Genomic DNA, 13,519 nt, shown 5'->3' on the forward strand with positions numbered 1-13,519 from the left:
CATTCAAGAATTCAGCCTGTAGTCCTAAACACATTTACTAGGGAGTAAGCCTCATTAAATGCAGTGGGAAACGTCTGCTAACACGATGAAATTTCTCCTCTCCCCCACCCCCCCCAACTCCCATAACTGGCTCCAAATTCTCTGTGGCAAATTTGGGGGTTACGCAGGGAATCCCTTGAGCCAATGGTATCTATTTTGTGGGCAGATGAATGCCATTGGATTCCACCCTGTGGGAGTTCACATTTATTATACATGTGGCAATCTTTGCCACAGAAGTCATAGAATTGTAGAGTTGGGAGGGACCATGGAAATAATCTAGCCCAACCCCCTGCAATGCAGGAATCTCTTGCCCAAAGTGGGACTCGAACCCACAACTCTGAGATTAAGGGTTTCATGCTCTGCCATCTGAGCTATCCTCTACTTTAGCCAGCACAATACACTTCCTTTTCTCTTCTCAACTCATGCTTTATGGGTCAAGTTGTGATTCTAACTTACATGAACCATTGTACCTGAAAAACAGGAAGATTCTCCTCCACCACCTGGCAAGAATATTCAGGCCAACTGTGTGAGTACAATCAGAGGAAAATCACATTTATTCTGGGAGAAAACTGCAAACTATTAGTACTAGGAAATACTAATAGCCTGAGATGTAGGGTATGAAGCCTGGAACACACATACCTGCTTATTTGGAACCTTGTAAAAGACCTGTCGATATCTACTGTACTGGCTTTTGGGTCGCTGACTTTAACTGGAAAAAGTGGGAGGCTTTTAATAAAACCTTCAAGGGAAAGAATTTGTTCCTGATTTTGTGTGTGTGTGTGCGTTGCTTGACCAAAACACCTTTGAGATGAGCAGGTCTGAAGCTTACATTTTTATTTTATTTCAGTTTTTTTAAAGCACTATGTATTGAAAGTTTATCTCCTGCTAAAACATAATAGCCCTCAACTAAGCTAAAAGATTCTCAGGTTGTAAAGGATTATCAGAAACCTGTCTGGCTGCATGCAGGAGAATCATCTTAAAACAAGCAACTGCTGAGACTTCTGCTAATCCTAGTGATTGCGCATAGATAAGAACAGTTAAGGGACATCCTATCTTTATTTAAACATTTTAATGATGAGGCGCCTGAGGTTCTGGGTGGGGTTTGTTGGTTTTTCAATACGGCTAGTCTAAGTATGCCTCATGTCTAAGCATGGGGTCTGCCTTTGTCTACCTGGATTATATGATTTCAGATTAGATGTTCTCAGGCCACAGAGACCTTGGAATACACCTATCCAGCCCTATGAATGGAGTAATGTACACAATTTCTACTGGGAGCCGAACAAATTTTCCACTGCCTTGGGTAACCCTAGGCTCAGCTGTACAGCTGCAAATAAAACGTTGTGTGTTTTAGGCACAATATACAATGTGGCACTAGATGGCGATGGTGAGCCTTATGGAAAATTCAATGTTTTGGGTTTTTTTAAAAGCATTTTCAGAACATTTTTAATACGTGTGTGAATTCCACCCCTGTGTGTAAGGAATGGAAACTATCACAAACCATCAGCAGTTTCTTTGGTGGCCAGAAAACAGTTGGATTGTACCTGTAGTAACAGAAGGAAGAGGAAGAATATAGCATGAAAGATATACATTCAGCTCAGGAATGCTACCATATCTTATTTTTTATAGAGCCAGTTTTTTTTACCCACCCATTAGACAGCTCAAGGTTTCAGTACATGGGATTTATCCCACTTTGTTAGGTTGATAGAAAGTGATTTGGGGCCAATCATATTGCTTTAAACAATCATGGCTTCTCCCAAAGAATTCTGGGAAGTGTGGTTTGTTAAGGGTGCTGAGAGTTCTTGATACCTCCCCATTCCCCTCACAGACCTAGAATTCCCAGGGTTCCCTGGGAATTGCGGTTGACTTGGAACTGCAGTGCCGTAGATGGTGGGTTTCAACCAATTCTTGATGGAGTTGCACACCCCTTGAAGGTTTGCAGTTTGGGAAGGACATCAATCAATAGGAATCCTCGGTAACTTGAAATGTTGCTGTGTGTAACATTTTAGCTGGTTATACTGTTACTTGGGGCACAGGGAGTTCTGGCTACCTTCAAAAGCCAAGGCTGCTGAAGAGGCCAGAGACCATATTGGTTGTGAGTCTTGGAAGACCTGTTCCCTGCCTTGCAGGCCTTTTTACCTGGTTTGGGAGGGCGACACCTGGACTGACTCCAGCTACAAAAGCTGAGGCTGCTGAACAGAATCTCTGGTGGGTTGTTGTTGTTGCTGCTGTTGTTGGGAGTTGCTGTTGTCATTGATGCAACTTTTTTGGATCTTAATTTTGGATCTTATGATTTATGTGGAAATCACTGTGTTAGGTTGTGTACTTACCGATGTTTTTAAAAAATTGTTTATGACTACTTTTGTTATGTTTACAGTTATGTAATTTTTATATGTTGTAAGCCAAAGTTTTAACTTTGGAAAGGCAGCATACAAATATAATGATTGATTGATTCATTCTTAGATCTGCACACATTTTTACAAAACAAATTGACAGTGTATGTTCTCCATTTTGCACAAAGTACCAAATGAAATATATTACTTTTTGGAATTAATATTTTATTGAAAAGTTTTCAATTATAAAGCAATAAAGTGATACAAAGAAAAGAAGAAGAAGAAAATAAAAAGGCACTGAAGTGGATAGAAAAAATATGAATATATACGTAAAATATTCTAACCCACACATTATTTTATAAAGTTGATATTATTATCCTAATACATATGTAAATATTAATAGCCTACTACATTTTGTATAAACTCATTACAAATATTGTCATATATATCCAAGCAAAATCTACATCTGTAAGCAGCTTGTTCATAAGTTGCGAGTGTTGTCATATTGTTGATCCATTTATTAGAGAGTAAGGTAAAGGTAAAGGGACCCCTGACCATTAGGTCCAGTCGTGACCGACTCTGGGGTTTATCATATGTTTATTCTTCCAGTTAATCAATATCAGTCTCTAATGGCTACCATTAAAGCAAGCAGAATCCATTTTTGTTTCCCCCTTGTTAACTTCTATACAATAGGTAATACAGTAGGTATATAGTTCAGAAGAATGTTCTCCACTAAAAAAATAATTTTTTTAAAGAAGCTAGGCCTTTGCTAGGGTCTTATCCCCCACCCATCAGTTCATAACCATCAGTGTGAGAAGCATAAGAAAATATTTCTTTAAAAATACATCTATTTGGCAAAGTCAGTGTGTGCTTTTCAACTTCTGGCGGACAATCAAGACAAAAGAAAAGTCTGTTGCATTTATTATATTTTTAGAAAACAATTCAGCTTCTAGAAGTTCCGCAGTTTTACAAAATAATTTATTCAGACACAGATCTACCAACTAATAACTAACCATGCCTTTAAAATTAGGTATCTTTGTAGAATCCACCCAACAGAGTCCAAAATGTGCTGTTGAATGTTGAAATAGGCAAGAAAAAGAAAACTGCAGTATAAAAAGTTATGGGTTTTAATTGCTAAGATAAGTCAAGATCTGATCTGAAAATGAGAGTCTCTTCGGAACACAAATACCTTGGAAGGGTGTGGATTTGGCTTGCTTCAAATAGAAAACTTTCAAACTCAAGCTTGTTGTTTTTGGCCTTTCATGCAGCTGAGTTCCAAGGTTTGAAAATTATTTAACTCTGCAAGTGGAGAATACGAAGGCATTGTTCATAAGTCATATGCAGAAGACCTATTCACACATCAGGAGTCACAGTTCATCCTCACCTCCCTCAACAAACACCCAAATTATGAACTGCTTTTTGATATAGAAAAGTTTTCAGAAGCTTCATTTCACCAAAGCAGTTTTGTGCATGTTGCTATCCCCCCACACTGGGGTGAATAAGAACTGGTTCACAATGTCAAAGGTGTGACCGGAAAGTTCGGTGAATGGTCACAGAAATCGGACAGCGAGAAATATTTGAACATACAATCGGCATCAGAAACCCATGGAACGCTCACAATTGTGTACGGAGATGAAGCTGTAACCTGAAAGACAGTGTATGAGTGGTTTAAGCGTTTTCGTAGAGGGCAGCAAACCATTGAAGATGACCCTTGATCTGTCAGACCGCCAACGAGCAGAATGGCGGCAAATGTTGATGGAGTTTGTGAGTTATTGATGCAGGATCGGCGTTTGTCCATCTAAATGAAGAATTGCATATTCCGCGTGAAATCGGTACCGAGGTTACTGAGTTGTCCCACCCTCCATATTTTCCTGATCTGGCCCCACCGGATTTCGGTCACACTTTGTATGCTGTGGCACTATGGACTCACCCACATTTGTTGTGGTAAACAAGGCATAGTGGAGACATGACTTGCATCTCCATCCTAGGCAGCCACAGGAATCAGAGCTCCCTATTTTCACACACGTCTGCGGTGTATCCCATTGCAGGGGCAGCTCCAAGTTTGTAGGGACCCTCAGCAAAGATACCTGTGATGGCCTTTCTCCTACATCATCAGCAGAAGAGTTTGAAGAAGAGTTTGGATTTGATATCCTGCTTTATCACTACCCGAAGGAGTCTCAAAGCAGCTAACATTCTCCTTTCCCTTCCTCCCCCACAACAAACACTCTGTGAGGTGAGTGGGGCTGAGAGACTTCAGAGAAGTGTGATTAGCCCAAGGTCACCCAGCAGTTGCATGTGGAGGAGCCAGAGACGCGAACCCGGTTCCCCAGATTACGAGTCTACCAAACTGGCTCTGAGTGCTGTGAAACCAGAAGCCATCATTAAATTCCCCACACTGTTCTGCTGAGGCATTCCAGAGGTTGCTCCTAGGCCCAACCAGTTGGGGAAAATGAGCAGGTCACATACCCTCCAACACTGTGACAACCAATCAATCAAAATTTTATTGCATTAGCCGGTTGGCCATCACACTTAAAAGGATCCAGGTAACCTACCGCTATAATACAGAGAATGTATCAAATACACTTGCAAAACAGCGAATATAAAATCATGCTATATAAAACAGAGTTTGATAAAAACTATGACAAATCATGTGAGTTTTGTCCGTTGCAATACCATGTTTCTCACATTTTAGGACACCGTCTTATATTTATTTTACTCAAGAAAATAAGCCTATGGCTTATTTCCGGAGGTGTCTTATTTTTTAAAAAATTACCTCCTCTTCCTGCTGTGGCTTGGCGCCCGGAACTGGCTGCTGCTGCTGCAGCGCTGCTGGGCACTTTGTTGGCGCTTCAGCAGGGCACGCTACTGGGTCCCGCCGTGTCGGGGCTCCAAGCGGTGCACGTTGCGGCTCTTGCCGGGTCCCACCGCCGGGTCGGGGCTCGGTGCGACGCGTGCTGCAGCTCTTGCCGCGTCCCGCCGCAGGGTTGGTGCTCGGCAAAGCGTACGCTGCTGTCTTTGCTGGCTCCTGCTCCGTCGGGGCTCGGCAAAGCGCGTGCTGCTGCCTTTGCCGGCTCCTGCTCCATCGGCTCCCGACCCAGCAAGACCCGGCAAGGGCAGCAGCGCACGCTTTGTCGGCTCCCGCTCAGTTGGGGCTCGGCAAAGCGTGAGCTGCTGCCCTTGCTGGGTCCCGCTGGGTCGGGACTTGGCGCGGTGCGAGCTGCGGGTCGTGCAGGGTCCTGCTGGGTCGGGGCTCGGCGCGGGGCATGCTGCATCTTCTGCCGGCTCCTGCTCCATCTGAGCGCCACACGGCACACGTTGCGCATCCGTTTCCGGAAAGGACAGGCATCTTCCTTTTCCTGTTCCTTACGGAAGCACCATCCGGACCTGCTCCCAGCACGGTATAGTGCCGGTACCCCAGCATGTCTTATTTGGGGGGGATGCCTTATATTTTATTGCCTTGAGAAAATCATGCCATGGCTTATTTTATAGGCACGTCTTAAAATGTGAGAAACACAGTATATTTAGAGAGATCCGAGGCTAGAGAAAATTAGCCTGTCAAAAGGGCCCTGAGTTTCAGGGCCTGCAAGATATAAATGACCACTCTGCGGGTAACCCTGGGGTTAGTGTCCGCCGATAGAAATTTCATGCGGTCATCTTCCAAGGCAATGAGTGGGGGAATTAGTAGAAGGTGCCTCCATCTTATTGCGTCGTATAGGGGGCAGTGAAAGAAAAAGTGGATAAATTCCTCTATCTTTCCCTTGTTTACATGGGCAGAGTCGAAGGTCGAGGGGAGTGTTGGAGAATATACCCTGTATGAATGCTGTGGGAATGGAGTGGAAGCGGGCAAGTGTGAAGGCTCTTCTTTGCGTAGGGTTCGTCAAGTCACTCAGATAGTGAGCCATAGATCTTACTGCCTTCACACAAGGAAACCACATGGATAGTTTGGCCGAATTGGATAGAGCCAGATCCAGCACTTCATCCCTGTCTAGAATCCATTTACTGATTTTATCTTTTATCTTCCCGGACACCATATTCCCATTTTCTTCTCACAAGAGCACAGCAACCATTTTGGGTCAGCTGTGGGGAGAGAGAAATGTCCCTATTTTCAGTGCTTTTTTTCCCCAAAGGGTACTCAAGGGTAATAGGGTTGACATCTTTCAAGAGGTAAAAATCTGGACAGAAAAAGTTTGTGAGCTTTTTAGGGCAATCGGCCTGATAGCCCCTCTGCAGCAGCCAGACCCAGAGCCTGAACCAGAGCCACTTTCTTTCTTTTTAACTCAAAATCCAGGACATTTGCTTTAAAATGTAAAAATTTCCCCAGGTGGGCATGTAGGACCCCCAAAAGAGAGGACATGTCTGGGAATTCCTGAATGTATGGCAATCCTACCTGCGCCATTTTTTCTAGAAGAAAAGCACTGCCGATTTTCATTTGAGGAATGTTGGATTGTGTTTTGCCCCTTCATACGTTATGTAAATTGGCTGCATATCTTTAACATCCGGTTTCTTAGGAGAACAGGAAGCAAGCTGGAGTTAGGTGAGGGTTTCCATATTTCAAACCAGGACACCCCAAAAGTTGTTGAGCTTTTATTAGGAATTTCCCTCCCGCCTCCGGACGTCACTTCCACCTTTGAAGTCCCAGTAATGTCCAGCAAATCCTGGACATATGGCAGCCCTAGTTACGTTTTTTTATCTTAGAAAACAGAGAAAAACAGGCATTTCTGTCCATTAAAATAGAGATGTTTTCTCCCCATTAAGAAGAAACGTAATAGAATGCTGGTAAAGGTAAAGGGACCCTTGACCATTAGCTCCAGTCGTGACCGACTCTGGGGTTGCGCGCTCATCTCACATTATTGGCCGAGGGAGCCAGCGTATAGCTTCCACGTCATGTGGCCAGCATGACAAAGCCGCTTCTGGCAAACCAGAGCAGCACACGGAAATGCCGTTTACCTTCCCACCGAAGCGGTACCTATTTATCTACTTGCACTGGTGTGCTTTCGAACTGCTAGGTTGGCAGGAGCTGGGACCGAACAACGGGAGCTCACCCCGTTGCAGGGATTCGAACCACCGACCTTCTGATCAGCAAGCCCTAGGCTCAGTGGTTTAACCCACAGAGCCACCTGGGTCCCTAATAGAATGCTGTTAGTATACCCAAATAGTTGTTTGCTAAAGCGACAGAGAGCAGAAGAACATTCTGCCCAGCACAAAGCACTTTTTTAAAAAAACAATTTTTTGATGCTAATAAAATCTCAAAAGAAATATGCACAGCACTTAACCTTTGCTTTAGACATGGTTTAGAATCCAGCTTGCAACAACATGGGAAGGGGGAACCTCTCCCATTATAAACGAGGGAAAATAACTGGAGCCAGTAGATTTTTTTCCCCTCCCTACAATTATAAATAAACAGAGGTTGGGGCTGGTCTCTCCATTGTGTTTTGTTTTGAAAGGAATATATACACCAAAAAAAGCTTCCCCCAACACCACCCTGCTTTCTTTTATTCCTACAGAAGCATGAATATTTGAACTGTGAACCTTTGCAAAATCACTTATCAAGGAATAAAATCAAATTCTCCAAGTCTGGCTAAGTGTAACTTCATGTTTTTAATTTTATTTTAATTTTTGCTTCCAGTACATTAAGTCAGTTGAGCAGGAGACATGCACACAAAACCCTCGCTTTTACTAACAGTTTACATCTCAAGGCAGCCCTGTTTAGGGAAGCTTTTAATGTTTGATGGATTTCTGTATTTTAGTGTTTTGTTGGAAGCCGCCCAGAGTGGCTGGGGGAACCCGGCCAGATGGGCGGGGTATAAATAATAAATTATTATTATTATTATTATTATTATTATTATTATTATTATTATTATTATTATTACAATAAGGGTAAAATATGCCCTGAAGAATAACCTGTAAAATGCCCACCTTTTCAAATGAGTGACTGGGAGGCAATCTATCAATGTAGATTCAGTAGTTTAACTGGAGGTGGGGGTGTTTTTTGTTATGGCAAGCAGGAAATGCCCAACAACAGCAGAAAGCAGGGAAGGTTGGCCAAGTCTGGATCCAGCCAGCCCGGAGGCTCCCCAACCCAAAGGGGCTCCCCAAACCTAATTTACCTGTGAATCCTTTTCTTAAAAGTTCAGCAGGCACCCCAGTTATGGCATGAGACAACAGTGTGATGCAACAGCAAAAAAGAAAAAAGAAAAAAAGCTTATGCTATTCCAGGCTGCATCAACAGAAGCGTATTGTCCAGATCAAGGGAAGTAATAGTACCACTCTCTTCTGCGTTGATCAGAAGACACTTTTAGTACTTGTTTTTTTTTAAACATACTTTTTATTAATTTTACAAACTGCAAAAAAGAAAACGGTACATACATAAACACCTTTTCCACCTCCTTCCCACCCACCCACATGGATCCTCCCCTGCCACAGAAGTATCTCATGTAGGTGAACAGTCAGAGATGGTCCATTTTATGCTTGGATTTCTGTCCTCCTCCCCCTCCCCTGACCCCAAAGCCCCCCCCCTGCCACCAGGGAGCTCCAGCAAACCAGGGCAGTACGCAGGAGGACATCCATCCAACCATCTATTGTCATACCAAAAAAAGAAAAAAATTGAAATAGGAAAAAAGAGAAAAAAGAAAGAGCAAAAAAAGAGAAAAAGAACAGTACAAAACAGAATTTTTTTTTCTTACATTCATAATTGTAAAACCATATTTTGTGGGCTTCCCCTCCCCCCCCTTCCCCGGTTTTCATCCCTTTTTTATCATCTTTAACAGTTTCTTACTTTATAAAAATACACCTTTATATCTTATACAACTTATAAATCAATTATTATCATTTTCACCTAATGTTCAAATCACTGAAAAATCAAACTCCCATTTTATCTTCCCGTGCCTAATTTTTACTCCGTCTATAAGCCTCCATATTTTCACATTTTTCCAAAATCCATTCACTTTTAAAACTATAACTATTCTCAATTTAACCTTACATCCCCGATTACCGGCTCCACCCCCCCAATCCAGCAAATTCCATAATCAGCAGACCAGTTATAAACCTGTTAATCCATCCTTATAATCACAACATCACTTTCCCTTCACCCCACCCCCTGTTTACAGTCTTTTGCCATCCAGGCCACCATACAAGACCCCTGAATTTCTTCTCTTCTCTGCATATTTTTTCCTTCTTCCCTGTGGGTGTTCTGGAGTTCCAGTAATACCAATCGTGCCCCCCTCAAATGCAGGGCACTCCATCCAACTTTTTGTAGAGTAAAGTCATCATTTTTTTCGTGGTGTGCTTCATTTTGTGTTGAATCATCACAGTCCTCATCTTCATCTTTTTCTTCCAAATCACAGTCACCATCATTGTCATTCTCACATTCATCTTTTTCAGTTTCAAAAGCTTCATCTTCTAGAAAATCATATTCTGCCATCACCATCTGAAATTGTTTCTGTAACTCTTGCCGTTTTGTCTCCTCTTGACATAGTTCTATTCTTGTTTCCCACATTAAGGTCAAAACAGACCGCTGGAACTCAGGGGAACACTTTTTTGTTGACATAGTTCAATCCTGCCAAGGTCAAAACTTGTCACGTGGGGTGGAATATGATCACAGTTTATTTTCTCGACTCCATTTTAACAAGCTGGCTGCATTCTTCAAGTCTTATTGACAATAAAGTTCGAACTCACATTTCACAAACATTTAAACCAAAAAAGAATTTCCACAAAGTTCAGAAATACAGTGAAATAAAAATTGACTTATAAATCCTGATCAACTCACTGGGTTGTCTGGGCTGCCGGCTCCCGAGGAAAAGAAAGGTTTTTCTTAGTCTTTACCTCTTGCTGCAGGGCACTCACAACCACAGTCTCTCTCCCCTTTCACCCTGCATTTAGGGGAGATTCTCTTTGATGCCTTTGAGGGATCCTTTTAAGTTAAGATCTTCTGTTTACGGCTTCGGGTTTCTGTTTACTGTCTCTTATGTTACCGTGGGGGGGTGGCTTCCTCTTTTCCCCCTCTCTCCCAAATCCAAATTGCCTTAATTTAAATTCCAAACAATCCAAATTACTCACAGTCTATTCATTTGCTAATTATTCTTGGAAGAATTGGCCGCCTCCACTTCCCAGACTCGCAGCTTCGCGCTCTCAGAGCAGCAGTGTCAGCCTGTCCGCCGCGGTTCACCTCCTCGCTCTCGGGGGCTTAAACAAAGCCGATCCGGGGAGGAGAGAGCCCGCTTTTGGCGCCGCCAGGCAAAATCCGTCCCCAAAAAGCTCGATTTGGGGCTTTTAAGGAGGTTTTGCTTCGCTGGAGCAATTCCCTCCACCTCTGAAGCGCCGAGGTCCGCTCCGCTGATCGGACCCCCGTCTGAGCAAAGATGGCGCGGTCAACCGGAAGCCCGACACTTTTAGTACTTGTGTCCAGTTTAGGGCACCACAATTTAAGAAGGATATAGACAAGCTGGAATGTGTGCAGAGGAGGGCAACCAAGATGATGAAGAGTCTGGAAACCAAGCCTTACGTGAAGGAGCTGGGTTATGTTTAGCCTGGAAAAGAGAAGAGCGAGAGACATATTCAAATATGTGTAGGGCTGTCACATGGAAGATGGAGCAAAAAAAAAAAAGAGCTTGTTTTCTCCTGCTCTGAAGGGTAGGACTCAAACCAATGGCTTCAAGTTACAAGAAGGGAGATTCCGACTAAATATACAGAAGAACTTTCTGACAGCAAGAGCTGCTTGACAGTGGAACAGACTCCCACAAGAGGGGGTGGCCTCTCCTTCCTTGGAGGTTTTTAAACAGAGGTTGGAGGTTTTTAAACAGAGTCATGGATGCTTTGGCTGTGATTCCTGCATTACAGGGGGTTGGACCAATTTGAATAAACCAGGGTGCCAACTTAGATAAAATATTGGGGGAGCGGGTAAGCCCCACTGTCACAGTGGCCGGAGCGGGCTACTTCAGAGTAACGACTCTACACAGCTCTGCATTTTATTCTTTTATTGGTGCTGCGTATTTACAGTGCTGAAGTCATTGCTATATACACGGAGCTAGGTGTTCAGTCGGGTTCAGAACCTCCGAATGGCTTTTGGCGCGTCTTTCTCCAACACAAAAGCTTTGGCAGACCCATCCTCTTTCCCCTCCTCTTTCTGCGTAATTCCGGAGTTGGGGGGATGGGTCTCCCCCCCTTATTTGCCCCTTCCTGTCCCACCTGGTACCCTGGCTCCTCTACCTTGCCTGAGCCTCGGACACGACTTCCTGCTTCCCCACTGGAATCGGAACTCTCTCTGCTTTCCCCTGTGCTCGGGGATGGGCTTGAACTCAGGAGGGGAGGGACTTCGCGATATCCCCTGTCCCTCACACCCACCCTCCACAATCAATCACATGATGTGGTGCACACATACCATTTGAGTGGCAATGCCCATCAACTTTGGGGGCCCCGGTCCCCACAAATATTTTATGGGGGGGGGGTTGAAAGAACCTCGGCCCTCAGGAGTTGGCTCCTATGCTTCCAACTCTACAATTCTATGATCCTATGACTTGTTTCGGCCTGGTTTCATTTTATTTTTCAGACTGGTTGAACTTGTGTTGAACCACAGCTGGCATGCGTGCTGAACCATTCGCAAGCCCAGAACCTCCAGGAGGCTGCAAAACTTTAACTTAACAAAATGATCTGTGCATATTCAGTTTTAATGACACAGGTAGCTTATCCACAATTCCTTTTGTGCCACTGCTTTCTACCGGGGGAGGGGGACCGCTCTTTAGTGCTCAGTCAGAGCAAATGGCAATTCGGGTTTTCCCTTGATCGCCATTTGTTCCGATCTTTTGCTAAAGAGCAGGTTTTTCCTTGGAAAGGTGTGGTGCAAGGGGAAAACTGCCTTCTAGGCACAGCACAACGTGTCAATGGAGAGAGGCTCAATAGACTTCTTCCCAGGCATCTGTTCATTCAGCACCCTTGGGGTTTTCATCAGCCTGTGCTGAGCTTGAGCCAATCAAGTATAGGCTAGTGACCGTCACATGACCGATTCAGCTCATGGCAATGCATCTGAGAGACTAGGCAATATTGGCTGACAAAAGGCATGCCTTTGCCGGGGTTAAACTTTAAGCCTCCAAGGGTCATGTGAGAAGGTCCCAAAATATGTGCTGAAGAGCCTTCAGTCTATCATGTACAAAATGATTCATATCTGAATGCGAAGCGCCCAAATCATCCCATTTACCCAGATAACAGCACAGAAATGAAATATGTCGGTGCTGAAAAGCTCACAAAACATTCCAGATAAATTTCAGAGGAATGTGAAGAACATCGTGTACTGTGATGCCTCTTCTATTTATTTAGAAAGATGGGCTGGCTACTCTGTAGAGCCAGAGTAGGGACCAGTTTGCAATCCCAGCCTTGTTCCAGAGAATGTTTTCAGATCAATGCAGTTTCTCAACACTTTAGTGGGTGCAATAATTGGTGTGAGTGAACCCAAGGCCTGGTTAATAGTTAAATGCCCTCCTGTTCATATGCACTGCAGAGTTCTCATTACAAAAGCCAGTGAGTTTCTTTCTTTCTTTCTTTCTTTCTTTCTTTCTTTCTTTCTTTCTTTCTTTCTTTCTCTCTCTCTCTCTCTCTCTCTCTCTCTCTCTCTCTCTCTCTCTCTCTCAAATATGCTAGGAAGGTCTAATTGCAAAGCACCTTGGAGATCAGCAAGTGCTTTTAAACAATAACCGGCCCCACAAAGTAAAGACTATGCAAAATTCTTTCATGATGTCACACCATGATATCTTTATGATAAAGACATGGAGAAAGAATGTGATAAAAATTGCCCAAAACACAGAAATTCCAGAATGATGACTTATTGATGACCTGCGTACAACTTCAGAAATGATTCCTCAATATCCGTATTGTAAGATTTTATCATGCTGGGCTTTTATATTGGGCTTTTTTTTATTTTGAAAGGAACGTGTTGAAGTAGGCGTTTTTGTTTAATTTCAGATACTTTAAATTTATGAGGGTGAAGGAAAAATTGTTTGGCAAGAGGCCAATTTAGCCCCCATCCATCCCCCAAGCATATACAGTACACACCATCCTACTCATAAATGAATGACTGAACAAGACATAGAGCTTTTTTCAATGTATGCGTTCCCCATCGTCATAGTATCAGACTCTTCATCCCGGTTATGATTGGGATATCC

This window comes from Zootoca vivipara, chromosome 16 (assembly GCF_963506605.1).
Source record: "Zootoca vivipara chromosome 16, rZooViv1.1, whole genome shotgun sequence".
NCBI classification, from domain to species: domain Eukaryota; kingdom Metazoa; phylum Chordata; class Lepidosauria; order Squamata; family Lacertidae; genus Zootoca; species Zootoca vivipara.